This window comes from Apteryx rowi, unplaced genomic scaffold (assembly GCF_003343035.1).
Source record: "Apteryx rowi isolate R43461 unplaced genomic scaffold, aptRow1 scaffold_88, whole genome shotgun sequence".
Taxonomy (NCBI): domain Eukaryota; kingdom Metazoa; phylum Chordata; class Aves; order Apterygiformes; family Apterygidae; genus Apteryx; species Apteryx rowi.
Window position 1 is genome coordinate 1,544,133 of NW_020451182.1, and position 18,638 is coordinate 1,562,770.

Here is an 18,638-nt window from a genome sequence, read left to right on the forward strand (position 1 = left end):
TATCCAAGATCCCAGCTGGCCATTTCCCCCTTAGTGGCCTTTTGGAATGGCTCAATTTAGAGCTATTTAGCATTTGCCATCTTTCTTTCCAGATCTACAAGCTCTTTCGGTTTTCTGACTTCTCTGTAGTAAAATAAGAGAAGAAAAACTCTCCTGTTGCTCCTGTTTATATTCAGATCCTGAGGGAACCTAAAGACTGTGAAGCTGTGTAAATTACAATCCTTGTAAGTATACCTGAGGAGTCCTTGGACTGCCTAGCGTTTGTTCGCTAGGGGTTACAAGGATTAATCTCTTAACGTAAAGGTGCTAAGAATTAAAGAGATGACCAAGTGGTTGAATCTGTAAGTGAACAAAGAAAGATTGGTTCCTTTCCAAACTTTGTGAATCAAACTGCAGGGGTTCGTTTTGTGAACTGAACCCTGCAGAATTCACACAGCTGTAGAGGGAAATCTAACACCTAGTCCAAGTGCAACAATTCCACTATCCAGCAAAGGGTTCCTAAACCACACAAGCCATAAAACTTGCTTCATGAAAGTGTTGTTTTCTGTTTTTAATATTTATGTCATGTATCCATTTATTGTCTGTTTCCTCCCTAACAGTAAGTGACTATTCTTCACTTCAGGACAAATCATAAAACCTTCAGTCACAGGTCTTCTTTAGGCAAACTGTCCTTGAAGTCTATGGGAGCTGGAATTTTGCTAAGGTAAAATCTGAGCGAGTCTCATGATCTGACCTTTAATGATCTTTACTGACTAAGTCTTTTTAATAAGATTAGTCGAGCTGTGATCTGTATCACCATATCTCTAGAACATGAAGCTCATAAGCAGTAAACTAAATGTAAATTAAGTTATTGCAAATTAGGAAAGCGTTATTGTGCAATAGGGTTTTCTGATGTAACAAGCACTGCAGGTCTTCCCTTATTTAGTTCTTGTGTGAACTAAACCTTATCTTTTTAAAAAATATGATTTATAAATTGCTAGTTACTGGGAATCCACAGAACAGTTGGAAAAAAAATCTAATGGCTAATCAATTTTGCTGCTTAGTGTTTTATTTTTACTTTTGTCTAGCTTTAGTTTCCACATTTTTGATCTTGTTATGTCTTTATCTGCCATAAAGAAATATCCTTTATTATCAAACACACCATCCTATATGTACAGATTAAAACTGTAGATTAACTTTTAATATATTTTTTGGAGATATAAATAAATAAAATCACATTAGAAGTTCTAATATCATGTTAGAAACAACGTGCACTACAATAGCTATTTTATCTCTGTTGGTTATATAACTGGCAAAACCTTTTTTGTTTGTTTTGTTTTAATTTGGGGGATCTGTGGGATGGAGTTTGCCACTAGCACATTTTCAACAAACTTTATGCAAATAAACTTCTATTTTTGTCACCATGTTATAACAAAATGAATGAGACACGTACTGTGCAGTTCTGCCAGACTTGGAGCAGACATGGAAAGGATATAAATGTGTCAGTATTGCAGGAGGGAAAATACATAAATGCACATGGTGACTCTCTAAGTCTTGGTCTCAGTGTGATACTAATTCATTTTTGTGACATTTGGAAAACTTCTTCCAACATTAATAATAAGTTTATAGTGAGGGGTAATTCTGACAGACACAGTGTTGAAATAAAAACTTGAAAGAATGTCCATCAGATTTTACAGGTGCATAGAACATTCATTTACAGTGATTGATGATCTTTTTGTTAAAGGTTGACATAATGTTGAATGGAATGTTTTGTTTATATATGGTGGTCTAGTTTATTGACCAGTACCAAAATGTATGACCAATCTGGGACTTTGTACAGCATCTCTTTTTTTCTTCTTTTTTTCTGGAAAAAAAAATCTGTATTTACCTTCTCTCCCCCTTCTGATCACCATTTTATAAATACTATTTTCTTGAACTGTTTTTTCCTTTAAAAGTTGTTTGCTTGAACTGAAAATTTTATATGAACATACCAGAAATTTAAGCAATATTTAGAAATGGATTCTAGGATTGGCCTTCAGGGCATATGTTATAGAACTTGCTTTGTTTGCCTGGATATTTGTACTAAAAATTAAAATAATAGCTGGCATGTAATTTGAATGGATCTGTTTTCTATTTGGAAGATCATTTCTTTTGAATTTCACGGAAATAAAAAATTCAGAAGAAAAAAAATCTGAAAATGTTTACCTTTCCTAGTGGAAGAATTGGAAGGATGGTGCCACTATTTGAATAAGGAATGTAAGTTGTCTCTTTTATAAGATTAGGTCAGTGGAAGAATGAATGTTTTTAACCTCGCTTACAGTTCAGAATAACACACCTTCAACTACGACATCCAATTATCTGAATACAGAATTGGCTTTAAAATTATCAAGATGTTTGCACAAGACCATTTTTGAAATTCATGTAAAACTTATGCTTCCATCTGGAAGCAGAATTTCATATTCTAATGTACTTCCTGATGTTGAAAATGATAAAGATAAATAAAGGCAAACATAATGGCAGTTTGTGGCAAATTATTTTTGAATTATTAATTATCACACAAAGAGCAACATATAAGTGCTGGAATAAATTTGAAGTGAGAACATTTTCAGTCCTTCAGTCTAAGCCCTAAATTTTTCTTTGGAGTCTCTAGAGATGTTTAGTCAAAACTATGACATTGACTCCAGTAGGTTTTTCAAAAATTGAAACAAAACTACCCAAAGGAACCTAATATCTGTAAAGGTCAAACCACACTTTTGTCTTCCTGAGACTGGACTTTTGTATTTGTGCTCAGGAGTTCATTCTAACAAGACAATTTTATAAACAGAGTTTATCCAGAAAGAAAAAAATTTCTATCAGAATGCTAGATAAGCATGTAGTAAGTAGGTAGTTACAGGTCTGTTTTTATCTTCTTGGCTCCAGGATATTGTAATTTGTGCGTGTGAACTCAGTGTACTTGTCATGTCAGAGAATTGAGTAGGAAGGACAAAAAGAGAGCTGATTCTTTAAAAAAAGAAAAAACCTTCCAGTGCACCAGCAAAATCTGGAATCCAAACCAGTTCTGCCTGTCCTGGACCACTGAATTATATAGACTGAGATGTACTCATGGAAATTATCTGGTTGTAATGTAGCCAATTATGGAGATAATCTGGCAAATAATGATCAATAAAAATAAATAATTGAAAGACCTGTTTGTATCTAGCTTTTAGATGGGACAGTATATCAGTGAATCCAAAAGTAGAGGCTCAAGATATCTTCTTATGCTTTGTATAGAGAGGATATTTTATAAGTTGTTTGTATTTCACCTGACCTTACAAAAGCAAAGTTAGGGAAGGTAATAGCACCCAAATGGATCAGATAGTCTTGGCTCATGGGCTTCTTCAGACTTCCTGGGGAAGTGGTAGCAGTCATCTAAGTCTTTTCACCTTGGACTGAAATCGGTTTGACTTATGAACAGTCTTAGAAAACAGTGAGACTCCTCCAGCTGCCTCATTTCATTATGTCTTATTTCGATGGGAATAGAATTTCCTTTGACATTTAGTTTGGGTAAAAATTTCTGCCTGATGTTCATTGTATAGATTCCAATGTATAAAATGTCTAATATTCCAACTTTATGATTTTCCACAGATACAGTATAATACTGACAGTTCTGTACGTAAGCGGTTCAGGCTTTAGGCCACCTAGACTTACCATATCCAAGAGCTCCATATCCCTTTTGGTAATCGAAAACTATGTGAAAGAATTTAGCTAAATTATAGCTGCTGTACACCTTATTTTAATTCTGAAAGAAATTGATTCAAAATCTTTTCCAGTCATGTTCTGATAATTTTCATGTCCCTGCAATAAAGTAAAAGAGATTGCTATGCTAATATTCAGGTTTTGTATCTGGGTTTGATTTTGGTTTTGTTGCTTTTTTCCACAGAAAGCAATTCTCCATGCTTGTCCAGTGTATTTTTCTCCTTCAAAAGATGTTATCTTTCCTTCCCTTTTAAACAGGAATTTTTCCCCCTTCTGTCTTCTGAATACCTGTCCAAATCCCTAAGAGTATAGTCCTGAGAAATTGTTTTGGTTTTTCTCTCACCAGAGTAGCTAGTAAGTGGAGAGTCAGATAGCGGTCTTGAAAGAATGATGAAACACTCTTCCACTGGTGCCAAAGACGCATTCTCTTCCTTGTAAGAAGGAAGTTAAAGAACTAGAGAGAATCATAGATATGTGAGCTGAGGGAGTGAAAAGGGAGGACTGAATACAGGAAACTAAGTTGTATGAAGCGGAGCGGAGGGCAATTTCAGTGCCTGAAAAAATTTTGAAATGACAATTCAGTAAGATTTGGGGCAAGTAAAGTTCGATACAACTGTAAGAACGTTTGAGTGAGGATCTTTAACATAAGGATAGAATTTTTGGAGTGAAGTTCAGATAGTGATTAAAATTTATTTTTAAAAAAGCAACTCACCTCAGCATTTTTAAAAGTTCATTGAATGCTTCTTTTGCTTTTCAAATATTATAGCCAATGCTTATGATGTGTCTAGGAAGTCTTGGACATTGTTGAATATTTGCCGAATGCAGTGTAGAACATAGCACCACTGATTCACTAGGGATCCAATGAAAAGGAATTTTGTGGCTCTTTGCTTTTTGTTTTCGATAGATTCACATTTGCGGTATCCTCAGGACTCAGAACAATCGATATTGTTCTGATTGACTAAAAAATGTTATTTAAAAAATCAGATAATTTTACACATCTAAAACTGAATTTCAGAGAGAGGATAGTTAGAAAAGAAGCATTGAAAATCATGTTTTCTTTTATATTCCTGTGCTTTTATATATTTTAATACAGTTGCATGGAATTTTGATCATCTTTCTTACAGATCAAATACTGCTTATCAGTCTTATTTTAGTTTTAATGTATATTTTTTAGCATTTTTGACCATATGCTAACACATAAAAACCCTCTTAAGTACAAGTTCTTTAAAACTGAAAGGTGTTGGTTTCCAGTGCACTGGTAAAGTTAGTTTTTATCTGCAAAAAGAGGTAAACTGCAAAAACCAGCTAGGCTTTCAAATTGACCACTTTTAAGTGTTGCCAGGGAATTTTCCCAGTTTTGTGATAGTCTGCCAGTGAATACTCTGATCCTAATTAGTAGTTGTAGCTTTTGAAGAGCTTCGTTTGGCATAAGTCCAAGATCAGGAATAATTGTCTGGAGATGTTACTGTTTAGCACAAAGCAGTACAGATAAATACTTCAGTAGTTTCACTGATTTGAGTATAAAAAAAAAATACCGCTATCTTTCACTTCTCTGTTATCCCCCAAATGTGAATCCAGTCCTTCCAATATTGTATACCATGCAGCTTGCAAATCTGGAAGCTGACATTTTAGGCCCAAACCCCAACTTCCGTGCTGTACTGAAGGTGGTGCAACAGAGTATCCACAGGGAAATAGGTCATTGTCTGACACAGAATTACTGATGAAAAACATGACTGTATTGTGATGTTGTTTTAAATAATATGCCACCTAAGAATGTATTTTGTATCTAATAACTTTAAAGAAATGGTACCTGCAGGTAGATGTTCAGATCTTTCTCATCTAGCGAAGTTAAACTTACATCAGGTGTGTATGTGTCAGAGCCTGCTGGAAAACTCGATGTCATGCAGTTCAGAGCAGACCTGGGAAATCTATTCATCATGAGCTGCAGACCACCACTGTGTCTGCAGTGCAGAAAGCTGGCCTTTCTTTTCTGGATAATAAATGATCACAGAGCTGGAAATGAGTCAGACCTTTCAGACCAGCCAAAGACAAACTATCTTTGATTCCAGTCGTCTTGATTCACCTGTACATATTCCATGTATTACTCAGGTGCTAAGCAGAAGTGCTTTTTGTCTTCAAGGCTGAAAGGCCCTTTAGTTTAAATTAGGGACGTTCACTGGTCTTCCCTGAGAAAGTAAAATAAATTTGCTAGTGGTTACTAGTTGTAAAAAGCTGTTAAAATACACAGGTTCTGCCTCATTTCCAGTGAAATGCTGTGACTTAAGAACACTCGTTTATTGTTACACAGTGTGCTGCCAGACAGTCCAGGTAGATGAAACCTGATTCTCTTTCTTATTGCTTTAAGCATTTCATTATCACTTGTGGGTTGTTTCAAAAGACAAGGAAAATATAAAACTCCTTGGAGAGAAGTAGTAACTAACTTTCAGTAACTTACAGCTGAGGGCTTTTTTGGAATAAATTGACTGTGTTTGACCTTTGGCTCGGGAGGACCTCATGGTTTTCTATTACTGAGGAAATAGGTTTCCTTAATGACAGTGCTATCAGCGGTGAGATGAGTAAAAGAAGCTGTTATGTAATGAAACATGAAGAGTCGCACATGAAATATTAAAAGCTTGGCTGGGCAAGTCAGCCTGTGTCAACAATACGCTAAGAACATCTATCATAGCAGAAGCAGTGCCCAGTCTGTGATACCCTGACTGCACGTTAGGTATGTAGTCAGATTGCTGAGGTGTAGCCCTTTTTCAGTGACCTGTTACAGTGATATGAAGTGTTAAATCTATTTGTAGATAAGGTGTCTGTTTGCTAAATCTAGACAGTGAACCGCTCTTGATTGATTCCTGCCATTGCTTTCCCAGAGCGCTTTTAGTGATTTCCTATGAACGATTGTATTGACTATATGGCTTTGAATTTCATCCCGTGTGTTTTTCTGTTCTTCTAATCACAGTATTAAAATTTAGGTTTTAACTTTAGGGGAGAATTGCAAAAATTGCAGATGTTTTTTCACATTAATATACAGTGAAATGACTTTGTCACGATCTTTTACTTCATACAAAGTTATGTCTATATTGAAAGAGAGCAAAGAAAGATCACATCATTTCTTAATTGTATTTGCTCGGTATTCATGCTTGTCATCTTCTAAAATGATGTTGCTTCCATTTCTCAGGCTACAACTGCTTTTAGGAAAGAGAAGAAAGCCTTGCAGGCATCTGCTATTTACTAGATCCCTGATTCTGATTTAAAGCTCTTAACACTAGTCTTTTATCACATTATATGTTAAAAAAACAACTTATAAAAGGCAAGTGCATTTGAACAAGTGTCACAGTTCACTGTTAAAATTCTTATAGGTTAATTCTGGAATTGACCTAGTTGCAAAAAGTAATTTTACATTTACAACTTTCCTGGTCTCTCTATTAGTAGTTTGTATAATTATCAGCTTGTTAACAAGTTGTTGGGTTTTTCTTTCTTCTTCTTCTTTTTTTTTTTTAACCTGACATAGGAGAATTTAAAAAGTATTTGAATTTTAAGTTGTTTCATGCTCAAAATCCTGATACCTATTTTTAAATGTATTAAACAATGCAGCGCTTATTCCCCATAATTTCTGTTTTGGAATCTACTAATGAAAGCTTCTTCACCATACTAACAGAAAACCTAATAATCATCAATTTTATCCTCATAGGATCCCTCTGAGATAGAGAAGTACAAGCTTAACTATACAGTCAGGGAACTATAACATCAGATAGTTTGAATGGCATCACTAGGTCACACAGGAAGCCTGTGGTTGGGCTGAGAATTGAAACAAACTCTCGAGTCTCACTCTAGGGTCTCATCTTTTGTTTATGGCTATACATTAACCCATTGGTTATTTTTAATTCTCATCTACTGTTTATGTTATTTAAAATAAATATAACTTTCTGTAAAGCTTTAGAGTAATCCCTAATCTTCCTTCAAAATGAAATCCACACCAAAGCTGGGTTTTTCCTGTTAGGTTTTTTTCCTTAAAGTTTCTTTTTTAAGAGTTTCTTTTTTTGCCTCTGTGTCTATGAGCTTCCTGGTTTGGTGGAGACAGGAGGTGGAAATAAAACAAGAAATTCTGTTTTGCAGTATCTTCAACCTTACTGAACTCAGGAGTAACAGGAAATGTTGCAGACAAATCTTATCTTACGATATTTTTCAGCCCAATTTTCAACCATAGGCCGCCTTAACCAGGTACGAGAGAAGAGAGATGTACAAGAGGTAGAAGCATGATCCCATGAGCAAAGACCAGCTGAAGAATCTTGAAGGTTTTTCCATTTTTAACTCAAGGAAACCCTATGGAATGTGGATGCCAGGAACTTGGCTGGCCCTGCCACAACCGCCTCACCTTCATGAGAGAGTGAGGGATGCAGCTAACGGGCAGTGCAAAAGCTCACTAACTGAATTTGTTTGCTCCCCACTGACAGCTTTTACCTAATCTTCTCCACTGCTTCATCTGCTCTGCAAAGTAGTTCCGCACTTTTTACACTGTTCTTGGCCTTTATATAAAAGTTTAGGGGCTAGAAGGTTTGAGCTTGGATGAACTTCCCTGCATATCCAGGGAAATGAAAAAATGTTTCCTCAAATCCGCGTCCTCACAATGTTCATCTCAGAGAGTTTGTCAGGTGTGCGCAAAGGAATGGAGACTGCAGATAACTCTGCTTTTATATATTGTATATATTGATATTATTGTATAAAGTGCGGGAAGACCTCATGCAAAAGGCACAGCTGTTCCAGCACTGGAGATTTCATTTGTTCCACTAATATTTACCCTATAGATCAGTCTGTCTCATTTGCTTTGACACCCAACAGGTCTAATTTTGCTGTCAGAGGGAAATACTGTTTTCTTCTATCTACTAATTTCCAGTTATTGTCCTTATTCCAGTCCATTAAAAATATCCATTTCATCCATATTTTCTTGTGTATTTCACAAAATACAATAAAGTCAAAGAATAAGTCTGTGCTGAACTCCTCATTTTCTGGGTTTAGAAAACAATTAGAATAACTTCTGAATGTCCCATTCTAACTCAATATCTAATTCTCTTGTAAAGAAGATGCAGAGAATGAAAATGGCTTCCCCCTCCAAGCTGTGAAACTATTAAGTGTCTTATTTCTCTAGATAAAACAGATTATTAGATACAAGGTAATTCTTGAACTTAAATTATTTATCATTTATCTATCATTGGAGGCATCCATCCATGTTATAATACCATTTAGTTCTGTAAAGTCCATTTGAAGTATCAGAATATTGCAAATATTAAGTGTGTATTCTATAAAATCTAGATTAAAAGGTGGTGCATTCCAGGAAAGAGAATTTGTAAATGCTTTTTCAAAATTTTTTTAAAATTGCTATGATTGAGCATGGTCTTTGTTTGCTTTCCAGCATGAATACTCTAGCAAACACATTTACTTGTAAGAACGTTTACTGAAAGAGCAAGCTATTAGCACATACTGCTGACTGCTTGCAGAATGTGAATTATGAATGTATATTATAAGCACTTCTAAACAATGAGTTCAGGAAAAATTTTCACACACCAAAGACAAAGAAATATATCATATAATTTGCCCAATCAATCAAAATGATATGTTTTTAAGTTGCAGGTATGGACATTGAACTAGCTATTTGTCATAAATAGTGAAATACATCTGGAAAATGAAGTTTAGTGGAAGTAGATGTGTGCTAACAGATAAATAATGAATAAGGAAAATAGTTCAGTGAGAATACGTTCAGTGCTGAAAGTTTCCTCAGTTCTATTTCAAGCTGCATGTTTGCAGTTTGTAACCAGGAAGCCAACCATAGAAGAGATGTGCAAAGAAAAAGCTACTTTTCACTGGAAAAAAAAAATCATAAGCATATGACTGACACCTGCAAACTTTTAATAATTTCCTCTGTAGATATGATAAACCCTGTTTTAGTAAACATATTGCAATGTACATGGAAATAAACCTTTCTCTTAAAAGCATCAATTGGCATTTTTCAGTTTTTCTAGTACTAGAAAGTTGTGGACTTCAGCTTTTAAGTCCTCTGAAAAGTGTAATGTAAGATAGCTTATTGTCTGTCTTCTTGCTTTTTTCCTTTTCCCCAAATATGAACCTTAGCTGAACAATTAGTCTTCAGACTGAAGCATTAAGAACAAGTAAATCTGTTTGCTTCACTGAAGGCAAACAAGGGTGAAATGATTTAATGTCAGGTAATACAACACCATGAAGGCGTCTCTTAGTAAGTTCTTGGGCATATGCCTTGTTTCTTACGATAATAATGATTTGTGGTAGCATGGTCTCATGCATGTTCCCACAGAATTATGTAACTGTTGCAAAACTAATATGTGTTACTCTGTGCTAAAAAAAGGACTTCGTAAAAATAATCATCCAAAGGAAATCAATATTTTTTACATTTTTTTTCTATAGTTATCTACAATTCACAGCGAAGGATGAGGTGGTTATAAAGAGCTACAGCTAGTGTTTCAAATGCTGGCATAGAAAATAATTTTTTCTTGAGAGTATGACTATTGAATGAGTATAAGTAGAAGATAATACTTTTATATGTTTTAATAAAAGGAGTTATTTTCCTTTTTTTTTTTTTTTAACCATTCCAGTAGTCAGTAAACCAAAGACCATTTCCAAAAACCTTTTCCTCTCCTACCCTATTAGTTTACATGGAGCCAAGTCGCATCTTACGTTTACATTTGGTGCAGCTCTTCACCATGTTTCTGCTGCACAAGGTTGGTGGGAGAGTGGTGGTTTGGTGTCAGTTTTGGCACCAGCACCCTGAAGCAAATGTTTTCCTTTGTTCTGAAGTCACAAATTATAATACAGGAAAAAGTTCTGGCAAAATTTCGATATTTGTCTGCTCCTACAATGAGAATAGAGTTCTTAGGACCAAAATTTGTCATTTGGAAACTGTCCAGGTCAATAGTCTAATCTACTTAGATTGAATTATTGAATGAACTCAGTGGCTTAAATTTTGTTATGTAGATGCTTTCTTATGTCTCAGAAACATCATATTTGTAGTCTTTTTTTGTCAGACTTATCTTAAGACTTCCTGGAGTTTCAGTACCAATAGAAGGTAGTAAGTTCAGAGCAGAAGGCAAAAGAAAGGTCACACAGCATTTTTTGGCCTTGTTCTTTGTGTTGTCTACACTATCAGTCGTAGTCTCAATCTCATACTTCCCCTCACATCCAAGCACTGAAAAATGCAGTTTTTACAGTCCCAGATTTAGAATTTAAGAGTCAACTTTCAAATAATTGAAGGCTCTGTAGGTCTTTCTTCAAAGTACTCAGAGGACTTGTGAGACCAATAGATCCAATTCTTGATGTTTAATTGTCTCTTCCAGAAAATTAATATGAAAACTGAAGCATATTTTAATGTTGTGAAAACTGCAGCTAATTTAAAAAGTAATCCTAGGTGTACTTTTCTACTACCTTTATCCACTAGGTGACAGTGCAGCTCTTTTACCTTTTTTATTATTATCCATAGGTGTTTTTTAAAAAAGTCATTCTGTACAAACTTCTAAGAATGTGTTCTTTCCAACTGAAAAGTATGTGCTCTGCATGATTTTTTTCTGAGACAAATTTTTATATGCTAAAGAAATTTTTTTCAGTATAGTTATTTTAGTTAATGAAAATAAAACCCCTTGTCACTAAGCAGGGTTATTGTTTGTTTTTAACTGTGAAAGACACTACAGAGTACCTTCAATGTGGTCTGATAAATAGCTATGGGAAAAGCAAATCCTGAAGTTACTGAAATAAACAATTTTTCAACCCAAAGGTAAGAAACGCAAAAGAATTATACTCGTAATTTTAGTATTGGTCTTTAAGAGAAGAGCTTAAATAAAGAAAGTTGCTTTTTAAATAAATAGTTAAATGCACAGTGTAGTTAACCCTTTAAAGATTATAGTATTGTTTAGATGAGCTTTGCTTGTTAAAGCAATTTAATTAAAGATAGGTTACTTTCAGTACTTCCACTGGACTATGCCCTAGGGCTACTTGTATGGAAGAATTATATTTTATAATGTGGCTGTCTTTTGCTTCAGTATTTATTTACTGTTTACTTTCTGTAAATGTTTGAGAATACTGAACTGTGGAAAGAAGGGAAAAGATAAAGTTTGCAGAACTGCGTTGGCATGCAAAATTGCATGCATTCTGCAGACTGATCCTGCTAACATTCATTTCACTGGTGCTCTGTACTTCAGTAAAGTTACTTCTGAAAGTGTTCTCAGGCTAATTCCCTCAGCCACTGCCCTGTACAAGATTAAACTTACTGTAAAAATTAGGTATGCTACATATATAATTCTATAAATAATTAAAATGATTATTGGTCAGGTATAGAGACTGGAAATATTTCTAAAAGCCAGGTGAGTATTGAAGAAGCCCAGGAGTGTTTATAATAAACAATTTGTTCAGTAAATTTGAGAGATATGTTTTTGATGAGGCTATTTTAATTTATGTTATACTGTCACTTTGCATATGGTTTAGAATTTGTGTAACTGCATGTTCATACTAACTGCTCTGATTCTTAAAAAAGAAAGGGACTTTCTTCCATAGTAAAAATTATTTACTTTTATCATTGTACTACTGCATTCTGAGAATAAGTCTGTAAAATAAATTCCTAAATGTATATAATAAGCAAATTAAATAAGCGAAAGGAATATTGCACATTAATAATAAAGCATGCTAGTCAGTAATAAATGAAATAACTTTCCTGATTTGATAAGCTTTCTCACCAATCATCTTCAACATAAACCTTGTAAAAGGTCTATTTTGAATATTTAGAAAAAAAGAGTTGTAATAACTTACTCATAGTATGTAATTCTTTTTTTTAAAAAAATCCAATGTGATTTACAGTACTGATTGCTAGCTGAAATTTTGACAGGATTTATGCTCTGGTTACTAACCTTCTCCCCCTTCTTCCCCCTGCCCCCCCCCCCAAGATGCAAGTCAGTAAGTAGAATTTGGCCCATTTATGTTTAATGGCTGAGGACCATGTACGGCTTACACATTTAAAATTTATGATAGAGCATTACAAAGGATTGCTTTGTACATTGAGTTAGGATTTCTAGAGACATTAGAGGCTGGTTTGTTTCTACACTTCTGGTGAAATGCTGTGGTTCACTTTTGCCTTTGGGACATCACTTTATATACATGTTGCATATAACTGTTGTTGGTTTTCTTATTCCAACATGGAATATGAATGAGCATTTCATTAAAAAAATAAAATAAAGAATTCCTCCCTATATTCCATCCTTTTCAGACAGTAAAAATCAAATACGTTTCACCACATAGGCAAGTACATGGCCATTTTATTAATTTTTCATATTCCTTTTAGGCATACATCAAAATGCTGCATCCTCTTGCTGCCCTGTGTAAGAAGCACTTCTGCACCTTTCAATTTAATTGTGAAAGGGTTAAATAGAAAACCTGAATACACAATTTTAAGCAATTATATAAATAATAGACACTTATGTTAAACCAACTAGGTTTTTAAACAGAAAGATGATAAGGGAATGCAGACAAGATGTACTCACAAAATGTTGCATTTTTCTATGATTAATTTAGGTATCAGAATGGTGACCTCATTCATAAATTTATAGTTAAGAATGTGTAATTTCCACTATAAACTCCTATTTGGGAGTGTTTATGACTGAACTCAACCATTTAAAAATAAGCTAGAGAAACTGTAAGGTCTTGATTTGGCAGTGATACTTTTTTAAAAATATTTGAAAAAATAGCTCTACTTTCTTGAGGTGTACAAAAATAGAAGTTGGTGGTTTCAGACACATTTTTGTAACCTTATAAACCAAAGCCTGTTTTATTTTACAAGATGCAATTTTAAAAAACATTAATTCTTAACAAATATTAGTGTTAACAAAATAGTATATTAACTTTTGAAAATAGTAAACTGTCCTCTGTGTATGCTTTTTCCAAGCAAAATTTGCTGAGCCATGCCATGGTATTAGTTTCTAAGCAGAACTGAAACAACTAGAGATTTCTTTTTAAGGCAGTCTGGTACAAGATGGGTGCATGCACCAACACCCTTGGCCTGTTTCTTACCTTGCTCAAATTACACTAATGACTTCAGTTAAGTTATTTGTGATTTATAGCAGTGCAAAAGAAACATCAGATCAGTCATGCTTTTAACAGCTGCTTTTACAAAATACAATATGGAGCAATACCTGTGCTACTAAAGTCTGCACATCTCTATTTCATGTTTCACATGAAGAATTGATGGCTTGATCCTGAACTTGCTGAAATCTGTACAGGCTTTTTCATCAACTTCAGTAGGAGTCAAGTCAGGCCCTTTGTTCTGATCCTGCAAGGATTTACGTGCACACTCCTGTGTATCCGTTAACTTCACATAAGCAAAGTCATTGCTGATTTGGGGCCCCTAAGTTTTAGCATTATTTGTAGTTTTGCTTGCTATATTTATGGTTCCGTTATAGGTTGTAGTTGCATCATTCAAAATTAATGTTTAAAAAAACAATTTTATTCTTTCTAATTTTTATTGGTATTTTCTCTTTGCAAAAATATGGATGAATTTGGAAATTTGCAAAAGAAAATTTTCTTAATAAGAAAGGGGGTGGGCAGATGGAGGCTGAGGGAGAAAAACCTTTGTCATTCATAGGATATTAAAAATTAAATATTAAGATTAACAGAATATCATAGCAGGTTGAAGGATAGCAGATGGCTTTGCAAAGTCAGTTCAGCTGCAACACTCAGATTATTAGAATGGCTGGGAACCCCACAATACTGAATGTATTTATTCTCCTGGCATTGCCAGGAGGACAAGAAATATCATTGGCCCCATTTTACAGCAGAATGCTGGGACACAGAATCTAATCTAATCTTGCTCAAGTCATCTGGTTATTTCAGAGACTTCCAAGCTGCGTGAGCCCCTGGCCCGTAGAACCCAGGCTAGCGAGTAAGCCGTTGCACTGTCTGTTGTCCCCTAGATGAACAGCTTCTTGCTACTTACATGTAGTCTTACAATACTGAAATGTTTTTTTGCAGCACAGGCAAGCAAGCAGGACTTTTTCTCCCATTTCAAGTAGCAAAATGAACATAAATGTGGTATTTATCAATTTTATTCTAAGAAATTTATGAAAATACTGTAATTTTCTGTGAACGGCGTCTTCACTCCTTTCTTCTTCTTCATACCTTGAGAAACTCTGTGTCTTCTCAGTTTCTTCCTAATAGCTTGCTTTAGTCTTGCTAGCTTTTACCTATGTGCTCTTTCAGTTAGACAAAGGCAGTGTGAATTGTGGCTAATTTGGTGCAATTGCTATATAAATTGACTACAAATAACGCCTGCAACTAGACATTGTGGCTCTTGCCAAACACAGTTACTAAATCATGTTTCCACTTCTAGTGGAAAGCTGCTAAGACTGCTAGCCTAAAAAAGTGTCTGTCTTTCCAGCAGCTGATTTTCACAAAGATTAAAGGAATCTTGTATCTTTAAAATATCTATCAGTCTGATAAATTTAATTGAAATTGGCCAATAAGTTCAAGCTGTTCACAGAATCTCTGAGGTTGGAAGGAGTCTCTGGAGACCATCTATCCAACCATCCTGCTCAGAGCAGCATCACCTAGAGCACGTTGCTCAGGACTGTGCTCAGGGCCCAAGAAATGCAGTCAAGTTTTGGATATCTCCAAGGATGGAGATTCCACTACCTCTCTGGGCAACCCGTTCCAGTGTTTGACCACCCTTACAGTAAAAAAAAGTTTCTCCTTACATCCAAGTAGAATTTCATGTATTTCAGTTTGTGTTTGTGACCTCTTATCCTGTCTCTGGGCACCACTGAGAAATAAGAGCCTGGCTCTGTTGTTTTTACTCCCCCAATCAGTTATTTATACACACTGATAAGATTCCCCTGAGCTTTCTCTACTCCAGATTAACAGCCCCAGCTCTCTCAGCCTCTCCTCGTATGTCAGAAGCTCCAGTCCCTTAATCACCTTTGTGGCCCTTCGCTGGACTCACTCCAGTATGTCCATGTCTTTTTTGTATTGCTCATTTACAAGACTGCACATGTCTTTCTGTAACTGTTGTTATAGTTCAGTACTGTAAAATGTGTGTAAACTTTATTTAGCAGTTGGGATAATTATTGTTTTCATATATCAGTCCAAAAATGATTAGGCAAGCGATATGACTTAAAAGTATATTTGATTTGATTTTTTACCTGTACCTAAAATATTAAGATGCATAGAAGCCAGAGAACAAAATACTAGCCAACATGCTAAAGAAACCACAGTACTGTATTGGATATCTAAATGAACAACATTTTTTCTGTAGCTAACAGAGCTATTCATTGTTAAGGGCATGAATTTGGATAAAGGAATTGACTGTATTGAAGAAAAATAATGATGCCTCCATCCAATATTCTGACTGTACCTGAATTTTTTTAATGAGGTTTACACAGGCTACTAGTTTCTCTTTTTTCATACAGAGGTGCTGTAAGCATGTGGCATTACAGACTTTCTGAATGCATAGCTTCACTGCATTTGTGAGTGCAGAAGTAGGACATTATTTGAAATGATCTTTAAAAATTTTTAAATTCTTCCCTTTTGATTCTATTGTGCTCTCGAACATAACTTCAGTTTTCAAAGCCAATTTATTCCTGGTAGCTGCCTACAGTGCCATTCTGGAAACTGTTCTGTAGCAAGAGTATAACACTGCTTTTAGTGATTTCAGTAGTGCAGATCTGAACCACAAATGGATTGACCTTATGGATTGTGCACATTTTTAGACTGTTCCGTTGTAGAAGAGCCATGTCCCAGCAACTCATACCTTCTCAAAATTGTTTACATCCATATTTGTATTCCATCTTTCAGTTTTCTCTTGTTTGGTTAGACAAGAAACATGATGCATTCAAATAAAGAAGTGACAAGTAGCAGAAAAGCATAGAGAACAAGCACAGCAAAGTAAGGCAGATGCAGAGGAAAGCACAATTCTAACCTACCAAAAAACTGCCTATGACTCTTTTGCATTTGTGATGTATTATCTTAGTGTCTAATGTCATAAACATTTTAATTTTTAAATTATATAGTGGTCACAAAGAGGTGTTGCAAAACAGCCTCTGAATTTGCACCTGCTGTCTTACTATCGTTTATTTCCATAATTGATGAAACTTGTCTGTAGAATAACATTTTTGTCAACAACAATAATCATAATGAACTGTGCCATAAGTGCCATTTTATCATAAATTACTCTTGGAAATAGAAATGATTAAAAAAAAACAACAACAGTTGTGTCCTATAAGATACTTGTGTGTAAGAATTCTTGTTGATCTTAATATACTTTCAATATGCTAATAGTGAGGGAAGAGTTCACTCAGGATTCAAGTCAAACATTGTTAGTGAACTTGCAATTAGTGGCATAAATTAAAAAATTATTTTGACCTTTAATACTTAACTATCTAACTGAAAAAGGGACAGATACTATTTTGATTCTCTAATTTAAAAAATGGAAATAGAAACAAAATGTTTTTTAAAAATATATCAATACTTACAAATTCACATGCATTTTTTCARTTATTTTTATAGAGTATCTAATGACTTCCTTAACCAGATAGATTAAAGCATTTTCCTGGAAACTTTTTATTCATTTGATGTCTGCGTATGCACAGGAACTTAAAGGAACAGCTATTTAAGAAAGTTGAGCACCCAGAGCTGGGACAACTTTTCAGGAGATCAGTACTTGAGAGTACATATAGATGTAAATGACCAAATGAAGGTTGCTTTCTTCTAATCTATTTCGTCCCTACCTTCTTATTTAACATAAGCAATGAATACACAGCAAATGCATTTACAAACTTTACTCCAAAAGTTAATACTGACTACCAGTAATAGCTTAAATAGAATATCTGCCATGAAAGGCCACAGAAACAGTATGAGAAGGCAAACTGCAGGGCGAAACAAACTTGGGGAATAGTCCATGCAGATATAACAATTTCCAATGGAAAAGCATTTCACACCATTTAGTTCCTTCACAAGTCCCAGTGAGATAATTATTCATTAAGTCAAATCTTTAGTTTAGTTCCTTGCAGGGGGTTCACCCATGGTAGCTAAAGAATTTATTTGACAAAGGATCGTGGTAGATGGAGAATGTTTGTGGCTTCAGATTGGTAAAGCAGATGTAGATTAACTTGTGGCATTCTGCTAGTCCTGGGTATTGGTTTCCATTGATTTGGCTTATTTTTCTCTTAGGTGATTGATGGGTTGTGAATTGAGAAGAAGCAGAACGTTAATTGATACTGGTGAAGCTCAAGCGGTTAAAAACTCAGTAGCAAAAAGCTGTTTGGATTTTCTCAAGCTAAAATTAAAACTGTTCACTTCATAATGTTGAAGTGCTTTAGAAAATTATTTGAATCAAAGTATCCCTCATGCTCAACTTGCACACACTGTCTAACAATTTAGAGGGACAATATACACTGAAGTGTATAGTTCTTATATAAATGTGTGAAAACTAAGTAAACAATGTGTTTTGTTAGTTTTAGATACACATGACCCTGTTCTCTTCAGACTTTCCACAATCATCAGTTTGCATCAGAGTCAATCTTGATGCATTCATATGTTGGAAGAAACCAGTTGTGGTTCTAAGTCTGCACAAAGGACTTCTCTTACTGGGGTAATTTTCTGTTCCTTCCTAAGTTCAGAGAGAGATGTGGGCTCTCTAGCATTTGTCAGAGTTTAGATTTTTGTCCAGTGATATACACAGGGCTCAGTTAAAAGGCTGTTCCCCATGCTTTTAGTTTTTACATTTCTAGATAAGTTTAATGGATCTGTTCCATTAAAAATATGGTTACTGAACCTCTGCACATTAGGGAGATTTCATACAGCTCTTGTTGCACCTGAAAAAATAGTTTCATTTTCAGCACTAAATAGAGAGAGAACAGCAT

General features: G+C 34.8%; 1 protein-coding gene across 2 annotated transcripts in view; it reads left to right on the forward strand.

Moving 5' to 3' along the window:
• Positions 1-658: 658 nt before the first annotated feature.
• SLC25A21 (solute carrier family 25 member 21) overlaps positions 659-18,638 on the forward strand; it is a 159,947-nt gene continuing 141,967 nt past the window's right edge. Inside the window, exon 1 of one of the 2 annotated variants that reach the window (XM_026090850.1) lies at positions 659-703. The gene's annotated coding sequence lies outside the window, so the exon portion shown is untranslated. The remainder of the gene's footprint in view (positions 704-18,638) is intronic. The other variant, XM_026090849.1, reaches the window with a different exon arrangement.